The following is a 24,796-nucleotide window of genomic DNA, read 5'->3' as shown; positions in this document are numbered from 1 at the left end:
AGGTGGTAAGTATCTTCCTTGCATGGCTTTCTTCAGCTTCTCCCAGGTAACGGATCCCTCTGCGATCTCTTGATCCCTGCACCATTGCTTCCACCAAATTCTGGCTTCATCGATGAGTTTTAACTTGGTGAGCATAGCCTGATTGGTGGGTGTAGTACCGGCTGCTTCGAAGTAATCCTCCATGGATTCAATCCAAATTTCAGTATCAACCTAGACGAATCTGCCTCTCTCGTCAAACTCGGGTGGCTTAATCTGCTTGAGAAGGAACTTCTTCTCCTAGATCACAGCAGTACTTGATGTAGGAGGCAAATTTGGAACCTGTACCTGGGGTTGTGCCTGAATAAAGGTTTTTTTAACGTTATTATACAATAATCGACGTTAGCTTATATTACATCTTTAATTCAGCTATCTCGTAAACAATGTAACTACTTAACTTTTTATCAACTCTTATGAATAGCCAGACATTGATAAAAAGAAGTCTTTATTTGTATTTACATGGGCATAGCCCTTTCGAATACAACGTTTCATGTGATGATAAGCCAATTGTTACATTTAGTTTGGGGAGAACAACGTTGTATTGCATCTATCTACAGGAACTGTGTAATAGTAAGGTTTTGGGTCATGGATCTTCATGAATCGATAAGTCATTGGAAGTTCAGGATATCCTTTCCGTTGGAATCCATACTTCTCATGGCAGCCCAACACTTTAATCCTGTCGGCGGGGATTACACGAGTTACTTCCTCATATACAAATGAGTTCATTTCAACCCTCCGACCTCGAATATGTAAAGTCGAATTTACGTGAGCTTCCACAAAAACGAACAGCTTTACGACTTTCAAGTCTTCCAACCACTTGATCCTCTTTAGGTTGGTATGTAGATAAGCAAACCGGTGGGTGGCTATATAGAAGATTCCTGAAGCACCCGTCCATCTTTGTTCTATGTATAAAGGTGATGGATTATAAATCTGCTCCAGGATGTTCATCATCCCAAACCTTTGTCTATAAAGCGGAGAATGCATTGCAGTCATAAGCATGACCCGAAATACCAAAAACTTGTTCCACGCTTCGTAATTCTGCAAGACAGTGTTGAAGGTAAGGAAATGTTTGGACATCAACAATTTCTTTACTTCATTTCATTGAGATTTCATAAAAACAATTCCGTTGTTGGTCGGCTCTGATACCAACTGCAACGTATCCACTAATATCATCCAGGACACGTCTTAGCAGTCCATTGGAAAGGATGTCTAGAAAGCTCCGCCCGGCACTCCCATGGAATACTACGGGGTTTGCGATCTAGGGTTTTCCATGTCTGCCATGTAGTGGAAGTATTCGGGCCGTTCCCCACTTAGGATCGACCGGAATTAGGGTTTTCCTGATTGGTCATTACCTAATAGCAACTAGCATCGGACCCAAGCGAACTACTTTACGCAGAAACGCCAGGTCTGAAGCGCATTCACGCTACACTTGGTTCAAGGAGAATGGGAAATGAGAGGGATGCAAAGCTCAACCTCTCTGCCATAAGGCATAGTCCCATTCCGTTCCCCTAAAATAGCGTAAATCGGTTAAGACATCACTCTAAGTCAACGCTTTTGTTGTTCTGTCCTTTGACGATCATCCCGCTGTTCTTCAAGATTTGAGAAAAGTTCCCGGCTGACCGGGACCTCCCAACCATAGGACGGACCCATGGCCCATCCTCCGCACTTTCCTCGGTTTGTTTTAGTTCGGTAATTATCTAACACGTTAGTTGGACATATCATAATCAGCTTCTTTAATTAATCCATTAAGCACTGGTTCCTTCACGTAATTTTATCACGTGACATAGAAAAACAATATTAGACAAGTTCTTTGTTAATACATCATCATATTTTTTTTTGAAATACAAGGAGTTCCGCCCGTAGGCTTGTCCATAGTCCACCCGAAGGCTATCCAGTAATCCATAGGGATCACTATTCCAAGCTTCCGCCCGTAAACTAGTATGCGGGCCTCGAGATCCAATCCCGAGTCACATTAGCCTCTTGTGCAGGACCCGGAAGGGGAGGGATCTACGGCCAGAGCCCCCCTGGCACCCAAGCGTCCTCCTGCTCCAAGTAGAGCTCAATGGAGAGACCTCTTGCGGCAGGTTCGGTCCACGTTCCCGGCGCGGTCAACAACCCCCTTGGTTAGGGTCAGGCAGGCAGTTGGGTGCAACTGAAACTACCTCTCCATTCAGGCCTTTCAACCTGAAGTATAGATATTCATTTAATTTGTAATTCATAAATCAAACAGTGCTCTAAAATCTCTAGCAAGCACAAACATTTCCATTAATTGATCTTTTTGTTGGCAAACTGCTAAGGAATGATTCTTTCCTTTCGAATGCATCAGCACTTGTTCCCGGGTGTCTTGCAACTTGGCAAGATCCCTTATATTCTGGGTTAGGGCGTACCCTATTAACCCAACTTGGATACTTTAGTTTCCGGTTTTTAACCTTCCTTATTTGGAAGGATATCAAAGAATACATCCTTTTGCAAAATAACTTGCGTAAGGATCCGCCATCCTTGTTGAGGATATTTAACCTTTCTTATTGTGAATCAATTACAAGACCATATGACTTCATACTTGCTGTACAAGTCCTGCATCGTAATATACGATGAAACAATCCGTTTTAGTTTCTTTAAGCTGACGTTTGTCAGACCTAGGGTCTCATATTACGAATCTCAGGGACACACCCTAGTTCTTTTACATTTACGAATTTATTGACCCTAGAATCAAGGAAGGTAGTCAAGTGTTTAAGATATAAATGTTTCTTGGTCTTTAAATCATTCCCTAAGCATATTTCGCAGCATAGGTATTTCTAAGCTTACATTAATTCGGTTATCTTTTAGAAGGTAATGTTGAGATCACCTCGTCACGATTTGTTATCCTTGTGACAATTGATTTTTCAGTCCTAAACTTTAATGATTTGAGGTTAGGTAAATTCAATTAATCTTTTTTTTTCCTTGCAAACGAAACTCATGCCAAATAACAATCTTTTCCTTGCTAAGATATGCAGTTAGCAATGATAACTTCCTAGAGTTCAAGCAACGTAAGAACCCTTTCATGAATTTCATCTTCTATGATGATTCATTGTAAAAAAAGAATAGGGGTTAATGGTGCAAGATGCAGTTTTTTTATACCTTCAAGATTTAACCGAAATATACTACTATAGTAGGTAGATAATCTTGCTCGTAACTCGTTTCAATGCATGATGCTATTTGAAGGAAACTATGTTTTATACATTATCATTTTTTGCATGTTCAATTAAACTAAACTCCTTCATCGTAAATAGCTAGGACAAAATATATCTTATCCCTAACAATTCATCTTGCATGATTGAATTAAATCCGATTAAAAAAACCAAGAAGGAAAAACCTGGTTTTGGGGTGAGATATCCACATGGATACCGGGAGATGACCCTCCCGCAGTTACTCCTTAGACTTTCTTAGGCAGCATCGCAGTTGTAATCCTTCGGATGTGAAGGCAGCTTTTACTCTCCTTCTCGGATCTCCACCGTCTCTCTTTCGAGGCAAGGAGCCATTCAAAAGATTGACCACGAGAGGGGATAATAAGACTTTTAGCTTCTTCAGAGAGGGAAAGGTTAAAAATAAAGGGCCTATAGGGTATATACACGGCAAAAAAGGTTGTGCGTAAGTGTGGCTTCACAACATACGAGCCTTAAGAGATTTTTGGGCACGGGAGTGAAAGAACTTAGAGGTTTTCAAACCTGGGGGGAAAATTTTGAAGGGTAACACAAGGGATTATAGCACGGGGAAAAAGGTGTGAAGGAAAAAGGGTACACGGGGGTTAGGAAGGGGCTTAGGGGGTGTGTTAAGAAAAAAGAAATATGAGGGGGGGTGCAACACGGTTTCAAAGGACACAAGAAGGGATTTTACAAATTTAGGCACGGGGAAGGGTTTTGTGGGTTATGAGGCCAAGGGTTGTGGGGGTAACAGCCCTTGGGAAGGGGTTAAGGCCTTAAGACCGTGGCAGGGTGAAAAGGATTTTTAAGGGGTAGAACCGGGAGGGGGTAAAAGGGTAAGGGAAGGGTATAGGAAGGGGGGCTTGAGGGTTTTAGAAAACCCGGGGTGGAAGGTTTTTTAAGTATAGGAAGGGGGCTTAAGGAGCCCCCCCCTTAGAAGCTTCAAGAAGCTTCTTGAAGCTTCTGTGGGGGGTCGATCAGGATCCACGTGGGGGGGAGAATCTTGACGGCGACAACTGGGAGAAAATAGTCTGTAGGCAGCGGTGATGGCATACGTGGGAAGAGATGATAGAGGCGGAAGCGGCAGCTCGGCAGTGGTCCTTCCTCCTCCCTCGGTGGCAACACGAACGGGCGATGGCTTCGTCCTCCTTTCTCATAGCAGACGGACGTCAGGCGGCAGCAACGTCTTCCCCGTCCTCTCACGATACCCGCAGCACTGTCCCCTTCTTCTCACGACTCTCCCTTATTTATATAGGGGAGGGGAGGGAATCCTCCCCCCCTTGACGTGTCCATCTGCATGCCCTACGGAGCCGAGCAAGCTCCAGCGAGGAGCTTGCTGGCTCCTCTATCCCCCCTCTACCCCTCCAGTTCGATGCGCTGCCGCGCAGGAAGGAGAAATTCAAAAATATATATTTGATATATTACATGGAAACTCCTCATGCAAGGATGCTACTATGTAGTTCTTGCTCCCCTCCGGTATATTCTTCCAATGATCCAAGACGTTGTGTCGAAAAATTTGTTGGCACAACTCTCTCATGCAAGCCATCACCCTCTTCCCCTCATCATTCATGATGATGGCTCTTGACCTATCATCTACAAGGTAGGCATACCCCTCTGGGGTATGCATAAGATGGGTCCTCTCCCACCTGCGACCACACTGGTGGGCATATCTAGGAGACCCTTGTACATCTGGTGAATCTACCGGGGTAGTATCTCTTGGAGTGGCACCCATAGGAGTGCCACTTGTGGACGACTGAGAAAAAGCTAGAGTGACTATAGTAGATGTCCCCGCAAGTGTGACAAATCCCGAAGGTGACGCAAATCCAGTAGAACGACAAGATAGAGAGACTGCATTGGTATCTCCACAACAACCACCTGAGCCACGCTCTCTCCAACCGCCATGAGAGCGAGAAGTAGCACATGTATCCCAAGCCGACCGCAGGCTCACTACATCTGGATCTCCGCAGCATCCCCCTAAAACACTCCCTCTATCTGGCCCAAGTCCAGAGTGTCGATCTCGTTTGCTAGAAACTAAAGCATCAGAGCACGCGCCGAAGTAGATCTAATAGAGTGGCCTAATGGTGTCCGAGACAACTCCTGGTCCGCTATATCTCTAAATCTTGCCCTTTGATTTGGAGACATACGCATGAAGATCTCTTGTAGCTCCTCGTCGCTCATCCCTCGACTCATCGTGATGATCTAAATATCCATAAAGGTTGCCTACACATGCAAAAATTGATGTTAGCATAATCAATATAAATCATACAAAGCACGATAATATAAATATTTAAAAAATGATCTTACTTAAAATGCATATCTTATGTACCCTTATAAGCGATTTGTCAACGAATTGAGTAAGTGGATGCTCCAAGTATGAAGTACCCTATGGTCCCATGTCAATCTCTTGACACAATTCTGCATACACACTGGAAGGTCGATAGACATGTCACCACAAGAGGATGAGTCCACCTCATTCTCAAAGAATTATTGGACTCCTGTATTTCCATCATTGTTACCTGATGCTAGCTCCTCTATATGCTCCAAGATTTTGGTGGTCTCCACCCCTCTATTTGCATACTGTCCTCATCTATGCTTGAAACATCGCTTTGATCATATACTCTTGCACTTCAGGGAGTTGAAGGTATAACGTACCACCATCAAGGTTGTCGGGGGTTTGGATAGAAAATTACATGTTCAAAATCACGTACAAGAGAGATTTAACTATTGTGACATGTACCATGTTGTAATATAATTAAAAAACACACAAGTTCATGCACCTGTTCACAATGGGCTTGCAACACAAACATGTCGCACAAATCCGTCCATTTTTTTCGGAATCTATTTTGAGAAATCGAGATGGATCTCGTCAAACTGTTGCTCCAACTCCTTCAAGTACCACTTTGAATCACTGCACATTGAATAGGATCATGGAGAAGCTATGGTAATCCACTGTGACAATACTTTGCAAGTTCCCAAAATACTCCATCTCATCTATAATCGTGTTTGGATCCGTTGCTCGTCGTCGACTCTCTTGCTCGAACCTTGCCATGATACCACAATCTATTGTAGAGAACATTTTATCAATACCCTCCATGCGAAAATGCCATCCGCACGACCACGCCGGACTATATATTATATACTGTATATTGAAACCCTCAATTAGTTGTTATATATAAAATATAGATACAACAAACCCTAAACACGTTATCACCTTTGGACTACATCCCCTCGAGAATTTCAACTCCTCGGTTGAGACCTCCATCCCTTCATGAGACGCTACGGTCAAAGCTCCATGCAACCATCGCGTTGACATAAACCGTGGCATCTCCTCTATGCCCTCGGGATATCGAATCGCTCGATGGCATGTACTATGTCAAAATTCAGATCGTGCTTCCTCTCAATCTTTCCTAGCTTGCTGGTAGCTAGCGAGCCATGTCTCCATAGAGGCATGATGCAACATACAAAAGCGATTCACTTTCTCCTCCATTGCAGCATCCATTCTTTTTTCTACCCCATTTCCAACCACCACATCTTGGGTCAGTCTATCATCCTCCTTCAGTGACATATCATACTGTTGTCTGAATCCACCATTGGTAGCCATTGTGAAGTATGCACTAGCACCTCAGATACCAACCACCCTTTAGCCATGCTATCTTCTAGCTGAGCTTGTTGTCGCATAAAGCCTTTCAGGGTTTTCATGAAGTGCTCCAAGAAGAACATCCATCGCGTATGGACAGGTCCAACAATCTCCACTTCATTTACAAGATGCACAAGAAGGTGGATTTGTATCGTGAGCATGCTGGTAGGCAGGTATTTCTAAAAGAGAGAGACCGTCTCCACTACTCCCCGCCTCGCGGATTCAATACAGGATGTCTTAATCTCCTTCTGTGAGATCCATTGCACTTAAGTCAACAACTTGTAAATCACCCTGCATATTTATGGAGTAAGGCATCCTGCGATTGCAATCGGTAGTACAAACTGCCACAAATGAGAAAGCATTATGAACAACGACTACACTCCAAATAGCAAAATATGCATATCACTTACGATCCATTCGTGATACAAACCTGACATATCTTATGCCAATCATGGGGTTTTAGCCCTGATAATTGGTCGTTTTTAGAAAACGCGGACCTAAGAGAATGCATCATACCCATCGGCGTGTGGATAGACTTGACTATTTTCTTCACAATGCACTCTTCTTTAGTGGAAAAAACCTAAGGAGTGCGAGGTAGCTGCAAGCAACCATCAACACTCGACTGCGGCCAAAGCGCCTCCATCTTGCCTACCTCCTTCAAATCCATTCATGCCCCTATAATGTCTCTCTTTCCTGTGATGTGGTTCCATAGTAAGCTGCCCATGTTCTTGAAAATATGCATGGGATCCAACAAGTGGTTGATATCTAAGTGGGTCCAATATGGCAACTCGTAGAAAACTAAGAACCATCGCATTTCATTTGGATGTGACTCCGTGTGGACCATTTTCAACTCGTACCATCTTTGGGCATTCATACATGCTGAAGGTCGTCTAAGAAAACCTTCCCTGAGTTCATGACCCTTTGGAAAGAAAGCAGTGTGCCCTTGATATACCATCTTCTTCATGGTTCGTGACCTTCAGGATTCTAACTGTGGCCCACACAATGGACATGCATCATAACCTGAGGTAACTAGACCTATCCCAACACCTCTATCTAGTGAATACAAACTTGAACGAGCTATGATAGATATTACCAACGAGAATGAAAGCCTACTTACCTGAGCATTCTCCAAATCTCGAAAATTCAAGCATGGTCCATATGAGAATGGCTCGAATATTGGCAAACCGTCGACCATCGTGCTTGCTCATATCTTACACGATGACCCCTCCTCCCACAAAATCTTAAGCTCATCGACTAATGGATGAAAATACACATCCATATTTTTGACTTTGTAGTGGTGGGGAATGAGCAAGCTAAGGATGAGATGTCCTTTCTTTGTAGAAAGCCATGGAGGGATATTGTAGTTGACAAGGACTATAGGCCACACACTGTAAGAAGTTGAGCACAAGCCGAATGGGTTCACGCCATCCACAGCAAGACTGAGCCAAAGATTCCTTGGCTCTCGGGCAAAGCCTGGGAAGGTGGAGTCAATGTGACTCCATGCGTGTGAATCCGTTAATATTCATTGAACTCCATCTGTGGACCTATTCTGTGTATGCCACATTGTCAAGCTCGCCATGCCGAACGTATGAAACATGTGGTTTATGCGGGGGATAAGCAGAAAGTGTCTAAGAACTTTTTGAGGGATGGTTTGCCCTTGCAAGTCCTGTCGATATCTGTGAGCACCACACTTTGGACGTGCCTCCATAGTCTCGTATTCTCCTTGAAACAATATGCAATTATTGATATATGCGTGGATGTTATTGTAGTCCATGACAAGCTTTTGTAAAACATGTCGTGCATCATCACGACACTCAGGCATGGTATTTACAAGTGGTAATATATGATACTTCAGTAAATTGAAAAAAAATCATAAAATACATTGAAAAAGCACAAATGTTTTTAATAATAGTGCCAAAAAGAAATCAACAAAGCGTACGTACAAGGTACTTGAACAACTTGGTCATACTCAAATCGCTCCACTTGTATTTTGCTTACACACTTAGGAGTGCAAGCAGTGTCTTCAAGTGAGATACTCGGTACCCATCGTATAACGGTATAGATGCTTCCTCTCTAAGTGAATCATAAGTCTCAACGTCCATGGGCATCAATGCATCGATCATTGCCTCCATCTCTCAAGCTCCAAGATTGTAGATAAGTCCAAAAGGCTACCTGTCTCCTCTAGTATTGACGGTATAGATTTGGTAGTACCTTCCAAGTGGTGGATTGGCTTAGGCACTCCATCCATTGCATGCCCACAAACTCTTCTAATTGGCCGCAATGGGTGCACTCCTCCTTGGAACGAGACGTCACCTCCTTGGATAGAAAATTTGCCAACCATATCCAATGTTTTTGTATATGGTATTCAATTAGCTTGCGAATATAATGCATGATTGATATACACTTTTCTTACCATTTGCTCAAAGTTTGAGATCACCTGATCAATGATCTCAAATTAAAACTCGCCGAAGCATTGTACGTTTTCTATAGACAATCGACATTTTCGTCTAATTGCCAGCTTACATTGAGAGTAAGGACATGGGATACGCTGATTAAGATATGCCTCGCGATCTTGAACATCACGACCTTCATCGTTTTCCATTTGGTCTACATTACGACAAACTTTTTTTTTTTTGTTATCATTCTTTTTTTCTTTCTTAAATTGTTTGAGAAGAAATTTCTTCTCCGATAACTCAACAAAATTAATGTATATAAAGTCTCCACCCACCCAAAAATTAACATATGTCAGAGTGTTTTTCGTCTCACGGTATTGCACCGGACCTCACCGAACCTCGCCACCACTCTCTCTTTATTTTTTATCCATTCATTCTCGTCTCTCCTTCCATTTCTCTCTTTTTCTCTTTCTTTATTATGTTGTATGTTTATTTCCTCTCTCTCGTTCCTTCTTCCTTTTTCTATTCCTCTCTCTCTCTCATTACCTTTAACAAAACATCGCTCTCTCTCTCTCTACTATCAATTTTCTTTAACAAAATATATATATCTCTCTCTACCTCTACCTCTACCTCTACCACTGCCACTGCCACTGCCACTGCCACTGCCACTGCCACTACCACTACCACTACAATAAACAAGAAAAGAAGAAAAAACAATAACTACTACTACTACAACAACAACAAACAAGAAAAGAAGAAAAAACTACTACTACTACCACTAGTACAACAACAATAACAAACAAGAAAACTAAACAATAATAAACAAAAAAAGAAAAAAAACTACTATAACAAACAAGAAAACTACTACTACTAAGAAAAAACTACTACTACTACCACTACTACAACAACAACAACAAACAAGAAAACTAAACAAGAATAAACAAGAAAAGAAAAAAAACTACTACAACAAACAAGAAAACTACTACTACTACTACTACCACTACTATGATGACTATGACTACCACTACCACAACAACAAACCACTACTACTACCACTACCACTACAATAAATAAGAAAAGAAGAAAATACAACAACAACAACAATAACTACTACTACTACTAAGATACCAACAAATAAGAAAAGAAAGAAAAAACTACTACTACTACAACAACAACAACAACAAACAAGAAAACTAAACAATAATAAATAAGAAAATTAAAAAAAAACTACTACTACTACTACTACAAACAAGAAAACCACTATTACTACTACTAGTACTAGTACAATCACGACTACAACACCACTACCACTACCTCTACTACTACTACGACTACCACGACAACAACTACCACTACCGCTACCGCTACCGCTACCCCTACCACTACCACTACCACTACCACTACTACCACTACCTCTACCACAATAACAACAAACAAGAAAAAAAGAAAAGAAGAAATAAAAAAACAATAACAATAACAGTAACCTTTCCCTCCCTCCCTCTCTCTCTCCCTCTCTCTCTCCCTCCCTTCCTCCCTCTCCCTCTCTTTCTCTCTTTCCCTATTATGTTTAATTTTTTCTCCCTCTCTCTCTCGTTCATTCTTTCCTTTTCTCTCTTCCTCTCCCTCTCTCATTTTCTCTCTTTCTCTCTCAACACGCATGATTTTTAACAAAAACAAGTAAAAGAAAAGGAAAAAAAACAAAAACAAAGCAAGAATGAACAATTCACTCACTGCAAAGGGCTGAGGATGGATTCAAAGGCTCCTCTTTGCAATGGCGGCTCCTCTTCTCCCTTTGTACACTTCCTTCTCTTCTTCGCAAATGGCAGCAGCGATGGCGGCAGTGAGAAGCTTTCCTTCTCCCTCTTTCTCTCTTTCTCTCCCTCTCCCTCTCAAATGCAAGATGGAGTTCACTCTCCCTTTCACTCTCTTTTTGTTAGTTCATGCAAAATAACGCGCTCGGGTTTCGGCCTGCGTTTTTTCGTTTGAGCACCGTCGCTATTTGCGATGCAAAAAGCGATGCCGCTATTTTGTGTCGAAAAGCATTGTCACTATGCCTCCGTATCCTTATAGTGTTATCAAGTTGCGAACGATGTGTTTGAAGGGCTGCTAATGTGTTTGAACATCTTTTGATGTTTTTGGTTGGCCATTTATTGTATGAATATCTCATGCATATCAATACTTTGAAAGTGGCTAGGAGAGTCCTCTTTTTCCATTTTGCTATTCTCTTAATCACTCCATTGGTGAAAGCTTTGCGCTCTTGTTTTGTGAGTGTCTCTCTTTCTTTGCACTTTTCACCACATGTGTGATGATGACCTAAACATGTACCTTAAAAATTGGATTAAAATTTTGATAAAATTAAATCATTAATAATCTATCATTTTACTAGTTCCTATTTGATAGTTATACATTAACAAGTTGTCATAGCCTTTACACTCATCATCTCATAAGATGATACTTTCTCAAAATTTCATAAGAAATTTAAAATATATGTCTAAATTTTAGGCACTAATTTTTAAGGATATTTCTAACCTAAGTATGCTATATGAGATAAACATGTATGTACACCAAAAATTATTATGCCGTTACATTCTAAACTTGCTTTGTAGATGAACCTTCATTTTTTTCTCTAGATGATGTAATATGCAAATCCATTCACCAATCTAAAATTTTCCCACTCATCTAAGTTATATTTTTTCAAAATAGTAATCTTTGAGATATTCCTTAACCTTAGGGCATAGCTTATCTAGTCTTAAACACACTGGTGCAAGATGCATGTAGCCTAAAATCAAACGTGTCACTATCCATGCACATTCATTTTCCTAACCCTAAACGTGTTGGTGTAGGAATCATGCAAACTAGAACCAAGGTATTACTAATTTCTAATGTATGTTCATTTCTAATCCTAAGCATATTGGTGTAGGATGCATACAAACTAGCACTAAGATCTCACTAATTCTAACCTATGCTCATTTCTAATTGTAAATACATCGGTACAGGATGCATGCAAACTAGCAATTGGGTGTTACAAATTTCTAATGTCATCATTTGCACTATTTAATATTTATATATTATTATTTTTAGATTTAAATTACTTTTTAAAAAGCTAACAGTTCACAATATTATACCATTTATTGTGTAAGACTAGAGTACTAGTTTTATAGAAATTTTTCTTTTGCTAAGAAGTTGAAATCATGGCTACTATTTAATTCTTTTGTAATGAAAAATTTTAATTTGTTCATGTTTTTTTAATATAATGAAGAATACAATTCATGTGAAATACATCTTTCAAATTGAAGACTATTCGATACAAAATGCTCTTTCATATGAAATATTACTGATTATATGAAAACTAAAATATTATATCATCATATAAATGCAACTTGGATATTGATTGTCTACTTCCCTTATTGATTCTCTACTTCCCTTTACCTTTTAGGTTACCAATTATTTTCATTTACTTTTTTGACATGAGAATCTGCAATTGGATTATTGAGGCTTGAATTACACTCTTAACCTTAGTATGCATGTAGGCACCTTATTTACTATGTATGAAACAACCCTTGAATGTGATGTGAATTCATGTGAAGGGTGGATGTTCTAGTTGTGACCTCATGTATGCATCTTTTTGAATCTATCTTTCACATGTAATTGAAATTCTTTCAGATGGTGCCCTATTGGGGTTGTTCATGGCTAAATCTAAAACTCTATCTCTATCTCTTGAAAATCTGATGTTGTTTCCTATTATTTCTTCATTTAAAAATATGTTATCTATAATATTCAGGATAGTAGTTTTTCTTTAATATCTATGATGCAACTTGAAATCTTGTACTAGTTTTTTTAAAATTGAATGTTATCCTCTATCATTTTCTCATTCAAAAAGAATGTAGAATATAGTATTTTTAGGACACCACTTTTCTTCTATTTTTTACAATGTCATTTGAATTTCTATACTATTTTCCTTCAAATTATTTGATGTTTTCTATCATTTTATTATTCACGAAAGTTGTTGCTGAATTATGAGCACTCGAGATAGATTTTTGTATTGGATGTTATTATTGAGCAACTTCAAGAAAATGCAATAATGAGGAATGGATTGGTAGGAAATCCCCCTTAGGCTAAGATAATGAATACGAAGATATAGAAGAAGATAAGATAAAGTAGAAGAATAAAAAGGGATTTTTCTTTCTTGCAATCAACCCAAGTGGAATAATCTAAAGTGAAAAAGTATCAAGAATTTGTAGAAATGATAATAATAACCTAAATTGTACTTGTTTTAAGTATAACTTGAAACACAAAAGTGTAAGGAGCTGTAGAAATGATAGGAGTAACTTGAATTGCCAAAGATCTATTGGAGACAACATGATAAGAGTAAGAAGACTACCAAATATTTTTTCAAGCAATTTCTATGAAACAATAATTCAAGTAACTTGAACTACTTAAATTACAAGAATAACTTGAATACCATAGGCTAAGTACTTGCTACTTCATCATTGCAAACTTTACAACATTGGTTGAAAGAAAAGCAAGTCATTTTCAAACTATAGGTATGTTTCATCAAGTTATTTGGACATTCATTTTAAGCACTGTGATGGAGGTAATACTTTGTGCCAAACAAAGAATGTTGAGGTATTATTTCATAGATTTGGCCTTGAAAATTGCAAGTCTATTGCTAGTCCTATTATGGAGACAAGTTTGAAGTTGAGCCTTCATGATGCTGGAGATAGTCTTGACAACTTCCTGTATTAATAGACTGTTGGATGCTTGATTTATGTATACATTATGAGACGTGACATTTAGTTTGTAATCTTAGATATGAGCAAGCTTATGCATAGCCTGGGCACTAAGCATTGGTATTTAGTGAAGTGGATCTTTCACTAATTGAGTGGCACTAGGTACCTTGGGCTAGTTTATCCCAAGGGAGGATCATTACCACCAAATTTACATGCGTTTTTATATTCTTGCTAGGGTGCTTATTATGATACTTGTGTATCCACAATAGTTTTTGTTTCATGCTTTGCAGCACATGCATAGTGTAACTAATTAGTAAGAAAACATCCCATGTGGACACTTCTACTTGTGAAACTAAGTACATGAAAGATTTCACAACTATGACTAAGTGTGTTTGGCTCAAACACCTCTTGGTTGATTTGGATATTGGATGGTCATGTGCCACCACCATCTTTACTAATAGTTAGAGCACAATGGCAATCGCACAGAGTCTAGTGTTCCATGCATGTACTAAGCACATTCAAGTACATTATTAATATGTTTTTTTAGGAGAGATCAACATATCTTACGTGCCAACATGGGACAACCTTGAAGATAGTTTCACAAAGTCTTTCCCTCATGAGAAGTTCAAAGCTTTCTACAAAGTTTTGGGATCACTCCCCTTTGTGGAATAATCTATTCATTATCATGGCACTACCCCATACGTGAGTACTAGCTCTCATTCATCGAATTACTACCAGGAAGGATTTGTTATTCTATTTTAGTAGTGATGTGTGTATATACAATTAGGAGTTCTACGCCTGGGTATTTCACTATGTGTATACCCTCTATATCATCATGTGCATTCAAGGCCTATTTATAAATATTCTTATATGTGAATTTTCCCTTAATAAAACATAACCCTTTTATATTCAATCTGTAAGTAACCCCTTTATATAGGATCCTTCTAAATGTAAAAAATGTGTAAAAATGTTATTTTAAAAATCCCTTTTATTGAACCCACATGATACATACATATATTTATTACTAAACTCCCCGGGATGCTATGACACTTTTTTTCCTCTTGCAACCCTAAATCGAATACGTAAGTCATATCCCTACCATCATTGAAGCAGCTTTTCTGTAAATTTGTGAAAAGGAATATGGTCAAAAAATCCATAAGTAATCCATTTAAAGCAGTCACATTTTTTAAACCTAATCATCATCTTAGCCAACAATACATGATATTATATGTGACAAAATTCAAGTTTATAAGAGCGATCTTTCTTTTGTGTTTTGGAAAGGTAGCAACATTTCATATGTTTCAAGAAGTTGTTGGGATGATGTAGTACATTTACTCATTCAACAAAATCCATTTTCTTTCATAGCGATAAAAATTGAGTTTGAAGAACGTGTTGAACCAATTTTCTTTCATAGCGATGGCAATTGAGTTTGAAGAACGCTTTAGGTGTGCTAGTGTCACAAAGCATGTGTTCGTGTTGTTTTGTTCTAACTGATGGACTTTAAGAGGTAAGGATATCATCATCGAGTAAATCTAAAAGGGTTACACGCAATAGGAGGATGCAGCGCCACATCGTGGTACTATAGTGAAACCGGGGCAAAGCCGAACAAAACATATAAGTAGTTAAGCTAGGTACTTACGTTGCAGTTATCATTATGGATGATCCTTAGCTGGCATAGTTGAGATGACTACAACGTGTAGAGAAATTGCAGAGTTTGAAAGAAAGCGGAGAAGCGCGGATCATTATTCTTTGAAGTAAGACTTGAGTAGCGCCTAATAGTCGGTATTAAATCCAGGTAAAGAGGATAGGGCTATGGACAGTGTGATAGCCATCAGACCAGGTAAGGGAGCCAAAGGAGATGATTTTGGTCACCCCAGGTATTGAGACCATGGACTCAGCAGGGAAGGTGACGGTGTAAGAGAGCTTCTGACCTGTTGAAGTGAGGTATAGAGAGGCGGGTTGGACCTGCATCAATAAAATGATCATGAAAATTTGATAAGGTAGTATTGGTGACAAGAAGTTTTTGACATATTCCCATGTTAGGAAAAGATCGAATTTCCCTTATTTTACTCTTTAGTGATTTACCTAACGAGCTTTCCTAGGAAGGGACCACACACCTAGCTAATTGGGGTTGGAGACCCCAAACACCATGAGCTTCCACTTGGGAGGTGCTACATCTCTGGCTAGGTGCAGTGGGGGAGGGTGCTGTCGTCCCAAGTACACTCAGCTAGTGCAGGCTCCCTTGCAGAAACTCATGGTAGTTCTCCCCCCCCCTCGTTCGAGCACATCTAGCTAGGTGTGTGATGCCTCCCTCGCAGTAACTCATGATGTCGTTGTAATCTCAAAGTCAAAATTATAGTGGAAATCTATTTGAAAATTATGTGTGTGGTAAGATTGATGGAATTACTGACCTCGACTTGCACATCCGCGGGCGGCTCGACAGTGACATTGTAGGTCACAGTGTGAGCGGGGCCGACGTTGGTGACTGTTCGGGAGAAGGTTTGCCAGTAGCTGCTGCTCTCGTTTTGATAGAAGGCCGCGGAGAAGGAGAGGTAGTTGAGGTCACGAACGGAGCTGGTTGAGTGGTTGCTACACCGGTAGGCGCCCTGCTTGCTGAAGATGCTTAGCTGGTCGGTCGTGTAGTTGAGGCCGCACAGGAAGTCGAAGTAGTCTTGCATGCTTATGTCGTAGATCAGGCCCGGCCCCAGGGCCGCGTTCGGGTGCACGTGCCCCGCCCCGTGCACTAACGCATCGGACGCATACCCCGTCGACACGTCCAGAATCGGACTCCCGGTATTGTCTGTCGTCACTGCGGATGTCATCACGGCCGACTTCACCGCTGCCGGGCTCCAGTCCAAATGCGCCGCCCGCAGCAGCGCCTCCACCCCCGACATGTGCGGGCACGACATCGACGTCCCCGATATAATGTTGAACTCCGTCCTCCAATCGTCTTCCGGCAGATCTGTAGGCGAGTTTCCGTTCGTCCACGCTGCCAGGATGTTTAGCCGTGGCGCTGTCACGTCCGGCTTCAGTATCTCCGGCACGAGTGAGTTGGGCCCCCTCGAAGAGAAGGCCGCCATCTTCGGCGCGGACGCACGTGCAGCGTCATGCCTTGGGGCACAAGGGTAGCCATAGGGGTCTTTGTGGTGGCGACATATTGCTGGATGAGTTGGCTGGCCTTGTAGGCCGACGAGGACGACTGGCAGTCACCGATGAGCTCCTCGCTGCTAGCTTTGTCGTCGACAAGATCACGATCCGGCGGCGCCGAGCTTCTTCACGACTTGACCCTTGGCGGCCTGGCCGATGATGCCACGCTCGCAGACCACGATCTTGCCAAGAAATACATGTTGTAGCAATTCAAAGGGGACTAGAAAAAGAGCTCCAGTTGGGTAGCACATATACTCACTTGTAGACGCATATTGAGTGTTTGTCAGGTTGCCAAAGCAAGATGTAGTATTATGGGCTGCACTAATTGCAAAGTATGATGACCATGGACTAGATAAGGAAATCTTGGATTGTTTTAAGCATATGCAACTAATTGAGAATGAGTTTGTAAATGTCATTGCATTTTTTACTTAGAAGCTTCTAGTGCCTTGAAGAATTTGCAAACGGGCCAAACAATATACTATGAAACAATCAAAAGAGGTTTTGAGGTAGATCTTTGCATGGGAATCACTTTGGTGGACATGTATGCTACATAGGGCATACTCGCAAAAGCATTGGGGGTTTTTGATAGATTAGTAGCTCAAGATGTTGTGTGGGCTATACTTAGTTAGGAGATGTTGATTATGGATTCAATGAAAAAGAAGTGACGAAAGTGGCATACTTGCATATGCATAAGGGGTTTTTGATAGATAGTAGCTTGAGATGGTACCTTGGCTGTACTTAGTTAAGAGATGTTGATTATGGATTTGATGAAGAAGTAGTGATTTATTTCAGAGAGATATAGTTGGAAGGTCTAACTAACAAATGTTGCAAACTTGATTCTCTACTTGAAAGCTTATGGCACCACATGCTCATTACAAATTGGCCAAGATACACACATGGAGCTCTATCACTAAGCCAATGGTTTAGTGTCTAGAAGCTCTATCACTAAGCTAGTAGTTTAGTGTCTAGAAGTTCTATCATTGAGCCAATGGTTTAGTATCCATAACATTTTTCTAGATTGAACACTTTTGGACTTATTCTATCCTAATATCTTATGCACCATACTCATATAGGCACCCATATCATGTGCCATTTTGTCCCTTATCCATCTTGTGTATTATTATTACAAAAGTTTGGAACAACTGAAGCAAAGAGACGTTGCAACTATAGACTACAATGAGCACAAAAAAGAATAGAATATAAAATAGTAAGAACACAAGAATTTAAAGATAATAGACTTGTGAATTCGTGACATGAGCAATGAGTCACTAGTCATGTGCAGCAATCCTCCACTCTTCACTTAGAAGCAATCTTGTTGTAGAGTGTGTATTTGATGAGTGCATCATGATAGTGGTAGAGGAGCAGCCTATAAATAAGCTAAAATAATTCCCTAACAAAATAACAATTGGCTAGCAAAATCTTTTGCCCAAAATACCAATTGTCTAGCCATAAAATCCCTAGCATAAAAATTGAAATACGTGCTAATGCACAAACTCTCACACCCCATAAATGTACTCTACTTACTTCCTCTCTTAGATCACGGATGATTAGTACAATCAAATATTGTATGATACTTAGTCATCATAGATATACAACAATTACCATTAGAGGACCATGGATATCCAAGTTGTCGATGATTAAGCCACCATGAAGGTCCCTCAAAAAGACATTGATGTCAATGTTGATTGCACTAATCCTTCACACAAAAGGGATAATAGCCAAATCTCGATGTTTTCTATTATCAATGTTGATTGTATTAATCCTTCACCACAAAAGTTGTAATAGCCAAATCTCGATGCTTTCTATTATTATCAATACCCTACAAAAGTATGCATAACTATGAAATTTGCACATTTTGCTACATGTTGCCAAAGTTAGGAGCAAATACTAATCTCTGCCACAAAAATAGTCCATAATGATCCTACAATCCAGCTCAAATTAGGAGAAAATACTAGTCTCTGCCACAAAATTAGTCCGTAATGATCCTACAATCCAGCTCTAGGATTTCAAAATGTGCTAGATTGCATCAATGCATGTGGGAAGTCATAGTTTGGATCCATTGCACCTACATGTAGATGAGGCTAAGATGCCTCACCACCACCACCCTCTCACACTCCCTCTCTTGTGCTTGAGAGTTGTGAATGCTAGCACACTATACTAAAAATTGGAAGGGGGGGACTTAATGTCCTTCACCCCCCAAAGGCCTAAGGGCCTGAGTTAGAGTCGAAATTTGAGGATCATGATGATGATAACTCGTGGAAGGAGTCTACCCCTTCTTCTCCTTCTCTTTCTGTTATGTTGCTAGCTTCTCATAATCCTTTTGAAGGAGCCCCTTCTTTCCATAATGACATCTTTGTTTTTTTCCAACTTGTCACCCCTCTCTAAAGTTGTAAAATCTTCTTGCTTACAATCATAATGAGATGGTAACCTCTCATGTAAAAACAAAGAAGCCTCATGCTCATCAAGTAGCATAGAGACCAAAAACTAGTAGGTGTTGCGAATGTCTAAGCTCATGAGGTGTTGGCCACACAATCAAACTTGGGAGTGATCATGTAGAGGATAGTCACCACAAGATGTGCTTTTGCTTTTGGGAGGATGGATGACATGTGTCAATTAGTTGATCCTATATCTGTGTCACCACCTAAAGAATAAAATGATTGAAACATATAAGTCACCTTGATCCCGATACTTTGAAGTTAATCATAGAGGGTCACAACTCACATGGTCAATGGAGCCTTATACAAATGCTATAACATCTTCCATACTTTTAAAGATATGTTTGTAGGAGGTAACTATTAGAGAAACTTTAGAGATGCATAGAAGAAGAGCAGAGTAGGCATGAGGAGCAATTTTCTCCTAGGTTATAACTACTTCCTCATAGATTTGTTCATCCCAATCACCTAGAATATAAGAGGGCATCCAGGCACATAAGATGGCTCTTGAAACAATGTATGGAAGAGGCTTTCATATAAAACGCTTTCATGACAACACTCGAAGTAAGATAGCTAAGTCTCCTAAACTTGTCATCAATAGAGCAAAATGGAGGTTCCATTTAGATGAGGTGTAAAGAAGATGTAAGAATGCAAGGGGTTTGAGAGTGAGGCACTTGTGGAGACAATGTCTAATGCCATTAGTTAACAGTTGAAGTAGTACAATTCAAAACAAAAGATAGGAATAGAAGTGAAGAGTGTTGTAACTACATAATAATTGACACGTGTGATATGTCCTCTAGGTAGGTTTAGATTAGGTTGAAAACACAAACTTAGTTGAAAATATAGGATATTAGAGAGTAGATTTGTAAAAGAAAAGTTGAAAATGACTACATACCAAGAAAGAAAAATGCAAGCTGAAAATAGCCATGTGATAGCTAGAAACCACCATTTAGCAGTTTGAAGTGTTGCTTGTGTTGGAGCTATATATAAAGCTCACCCTATCTAGACAAGGTCTCACCTATATATATGTAGCTTGTGATCAATATAATGTAGTCTTGGGGAGTGTATATGGTGTGTCTCTTCTCTCCCTATCGCATCTCTTCATATCTTCTCTCTCTACGTCTCAACATGGTATCACAACTATCACGATTGATTACAACCAATTTCTTGAAGAAGATAATCAGGAAGTATATCTATGTAGTATCTCTTTAATTATTGATTCATGTTCTTTTCATGCTTAAATTTGATGTATTGTGTATGCTATGAGCAACTTATGTTATGAATTTTAAGCATAGAAGAAGTTCACTTGATCATCATTTAGATTGCAGATATGTGGAATTGTAGATATGCCTTGCTTGGACACCCTAAAATTTTCTATTTGTGAAACTCTTAAGGATTCACAAGATTTCTTCCTATCAAATCTATGCTCAATTTGGAGTTATTTGTCAAAACTTATGTTAACTAGACTTGAAATAGGAAAACAAACAAGATAATAACTTTTCGTATGACACATGTTTCATCACGATTACTCACTCTTGTGTTTATGTGTCATTCAAGAACATTATCAAATCATTATCAAAAACATTATCAAATCATTCAAGATTATTATCAATCAACTTGTTGCTACTGGTGATGCTATTTCACGAAAGCAATTAGTAACAGAGCTTCTTGATACTGTAAAGGATTCTGCTTATGATAATATTGTTACCATATTATCTAACAAAGATGGGATCAATTTTGATCAAGCTTGTATATCTTTGATTGAATATTCATAATGACATGAATGGCAACACACGAATCAATAAACAATTATGATCTCACAAGAGGACACAATCAAAACAAATTGACCAAGCTTTACTTTCTCAAAGGTGTCTCTTTCCATGCCCTACATGTAGTCGTCATCATGGTGGTAACTTCTCTCATCTCAAGTTTCCTAACAGACATTCTTCTTATTGCAATAGAAACGGTTACACTACAAATGATTACTAGGCAAAACAATATGATGAAGAATATGGTATTACAAATAAACAACCATGTTTATGCACAGATTATTCTTCTTGTGACTACTACAAAAAGAGCGATCATCCAACCCATCTATGTTTCAAGTGGTGTTTTGATTTGTCTTGTAATAGAGCATACGTTGCTACACATGACAACACTACTAATGAAAAAATTATGTGAGTTATTCTATCTCTATAAAAAGGATACTTCATATTTGTGATGGATCTCTTTTTATTATTGTTTCTGGTGCTACAGAAACATGACATATCAATCCCATATAATTATCATTCTATTCTTGTCAAGAAATTGGTTTATCTTGCTAATGGCACAACTTGCCAAGTCAAAGGTATATGTGATTTATATCTCGGTACTCTTTCTTCAACAAGAATTCTATGTGGAGTTTCACATGTCCTAGATCTACAAAGAAATCTTCTTTTTGTTGCAGGACTTGTGCATCTTGGTCTCTTTGTCGGTTTAAGCCATACCAAGTGTCACATTGAGAAAGATGGACAAACCATAGTTGTTTCTTCTCAAAATGGTAATCTTTTTGAGTTATCTTTAAATGAAGATGTTGCAAATGTTGCTACAGCTCCTTGCAAATGTTGTTATAGCTCCTGGCAATCTTAACAACAAAATATGGCATCATCACTTTGTTCACTTTGATTTTTCAAAGCTTATTGATCTGTATTAGTGTTACCTTGTTCAAGGTATGGAATTCAAAGTTCGTCCTCATATGGGTATTTGTGAATATTGTGCACTTGGAAAGCATTTTTGCAAACCCTTTTCCATTTCCACACAACTCATTCTAGAGATTTGCTTGATCGAATTCACAAAAATATTTGTGGACCTTTTTCTCCATCAAAATCTCAATATCAGTAATTCATCACTTTTATTGATGACTTCTCAAAATACACCATCATTTTTCTCTTGCGACACAAATTAGAAGCTTTATTATCTTTTAAGCGATATCAAAAAGCTGCAAAACTTCATACTGGTCATTGCATCAAGAAACTTTGCAGTGATAATGGTGGAGAATACATTTCCAATGATTTTGATGATTATTGTAATAATCAGGGTATTCATCATGAATATACGGTTCCCTACTCTCCTCAAGAGAATGGTATTGTTGCATGTAAAAACAAGACTATTCTCAATGCCATGTAATGTATGCTCATTCATTCTAGGTTATCTAGATGTTTTTGGGCTGAAGCAGTCTTAATAGTACTATTTGTGCAAAATCATCTTCCTACAATTCCTCCCTCTGGTAAAATATCAATTACTACTTGGATAGGTGAAACTCCTTCTATTTCATATTTTGGAACTTTTGGATGTATTTCTTATATTCATGTACCCAAAGAGACTCATAGAAAACTCGATCCTCTTGGTTTGAAAGTTATTTTTATTGGATATTCAACTTTTTCTAAGGGATACAGTTTTATGATTCATCTTCCAAGAAGGTAATCATAAGTCATAATGCTATTTTCAATGAGCAACTTATGGGCATACATGGTCTCAAGAGGATGTTGGGTAGACATGGTCACTAGAGGACGTTGATGATACAAAGTCATTACTCACTTCTTTTCCTTTTCAATATGATGATGAACCTCTTTTAGAGGATAATTCTGACTCTTCAAATCAAGATTCACAACTTGCACCTATTATTGCTTATGATGACCTTGGCATTAATCTTTATGTTGATCTTCCAATTAATAATGAGCATGGTACTTGTCATGTTTATGATGTTGATATTCTTGAGAATACTCTCAATATTTGTGAAGACCATGTCTCTTATAGTGATACCATGTCATCCCCACAAAAGGAGCAATGGCAAGAGACCATGGAAGTTGAGTATGAATCTCTTCTCTCTAAAGATACATGGGTTCTAATTGAGTTTCCACCTCGATGTACTACTATTGAATGCAAGTGGGTTTATAAGAGTAAAATAAAAGCTGATGGAACATTTGACAACTAAAGATTTTTGGTTGATTTATTGGCATCAACAAAACTCTAATTCTCTACATTCACTTCATCTTTTGGATTATACAAATACAGATTAGGCAAACTCTCACTTATCTATGTATTCTACAAGTGAAAATTGTTTATTTATCAACAATTGTCTTGTTTCTTGGATTAGCAAGAAAAAATGTTGTGTTGTTGTGTCCACTACAAAGGCTAAATATGTAGCTGCATCTTTAGTGGCTCGAGAGTTAGTGTGGCTTTGACAAGTTATTTAAGATATTTTCCATTCTTCTCTCTCTAGCACACCACTTTGATGTGATAATCAAAGTGCTATTTGTCTTGCTAAAGACTATGTTCAACATAACAAGTCTAAACATATTGGAGTGCATTATCTCACCTATATATATGTAGCTTGTAATCAATATGATGTAGTCTTTGGGAGTGTATATGGTGTGTCTCTTCTCTCCCTATTGCATCTCTACATATCTTCTCTCTCTACATCTCAACATGTTGGTGCTAAATATAGCTTAGCCTATCTAGACTAGGTCTCACATATATATATATAGCTTGTGATCAATATGATGTAGTCTTTGGGAGTGTATATGGTGTGTCTCTTCTCTCCCTATCGCGTCTCTACATATCTTCTCTCTCTACATCTCAATAGCTTGGGCATGTCCAAATGTATACAATAACAAAATAAAGTGTTTTTATCAATCAAAGCATGTTTAGACCTTTTGACAAAAGTCAAACATAGTAGGAAACACCAAAAGCATGAGAGACAAGCTCTCATACTATGTTAGGAAAGTGTGGAGAAATGGAATCAAAGAGGTGCTACCGATATAGATTACAATGAGCATAAAGAATAGACAATAGAATAATAAGAACAAATTAAATCAAACATAATAGAATTGGGAAGTGGGATATATATACCAAGGCTCAAAAAGAGTACAATGGCATAGGTAGTGAGTCACCAATAATATACACTAGTGTTCCTCTCTCCATTAGAAGCATGTAAGAAGCTGAGAATAAGGAATTAGTGTAAATAATATTGATATTATGCCATGTCACACTGACATTGGTATAAAAGGAGAGGACATGTAATTTTACATATCTTTTTGACATATCAATACAATTACAATCTTTCTCTCCCTTCTTGCTCACAGCTTCTATGGCTTCCTCATATTTCCTGTCTTTCTCTCTCCAAATCTAGTATTTCTCTCTCCTCGTCTCTCTTATTCTCTCTCTTCTTGCAGTCTTTCTCTCTCCTCTTTCTCTCTCCCTG

General features: G+C 39.0%; 1 pseudogene; it reads right to left on the bottom strand.

Moving 5' to 3' along the window:
• Positions 1-16,869, bottom strand: part of LOC148039705 (subtilisin-like protease SBT1.5 pseudogene) — a 58,074-nt pseudogene extending 41,205 nt beyond the window's left edge.
• Positions 16,870-24,796: the final 7,927 nt, after the last annotated feature.

The sequence above is a fragment of the Lygodium microphyllum genome, chromosome 2 (assembly GCF_053477565.2).
Source record: "Lygodium microphyllum isolate KBCC chromosome 2, Lygodium_microphyllum_v1.1.10, whole genome shotgun sequence".
Taxonomy (NCBI): domain Eukaryota; kingdom Viridiplantae; phylum Streptophyta; class Polypodiopsida; order Schizaeales; family Lygodiaceae; genus Lygodium; species Lygodium microphyllum.
This window is presented reverse-complemented; position numbering and strand designations above follow the sequence as displayed.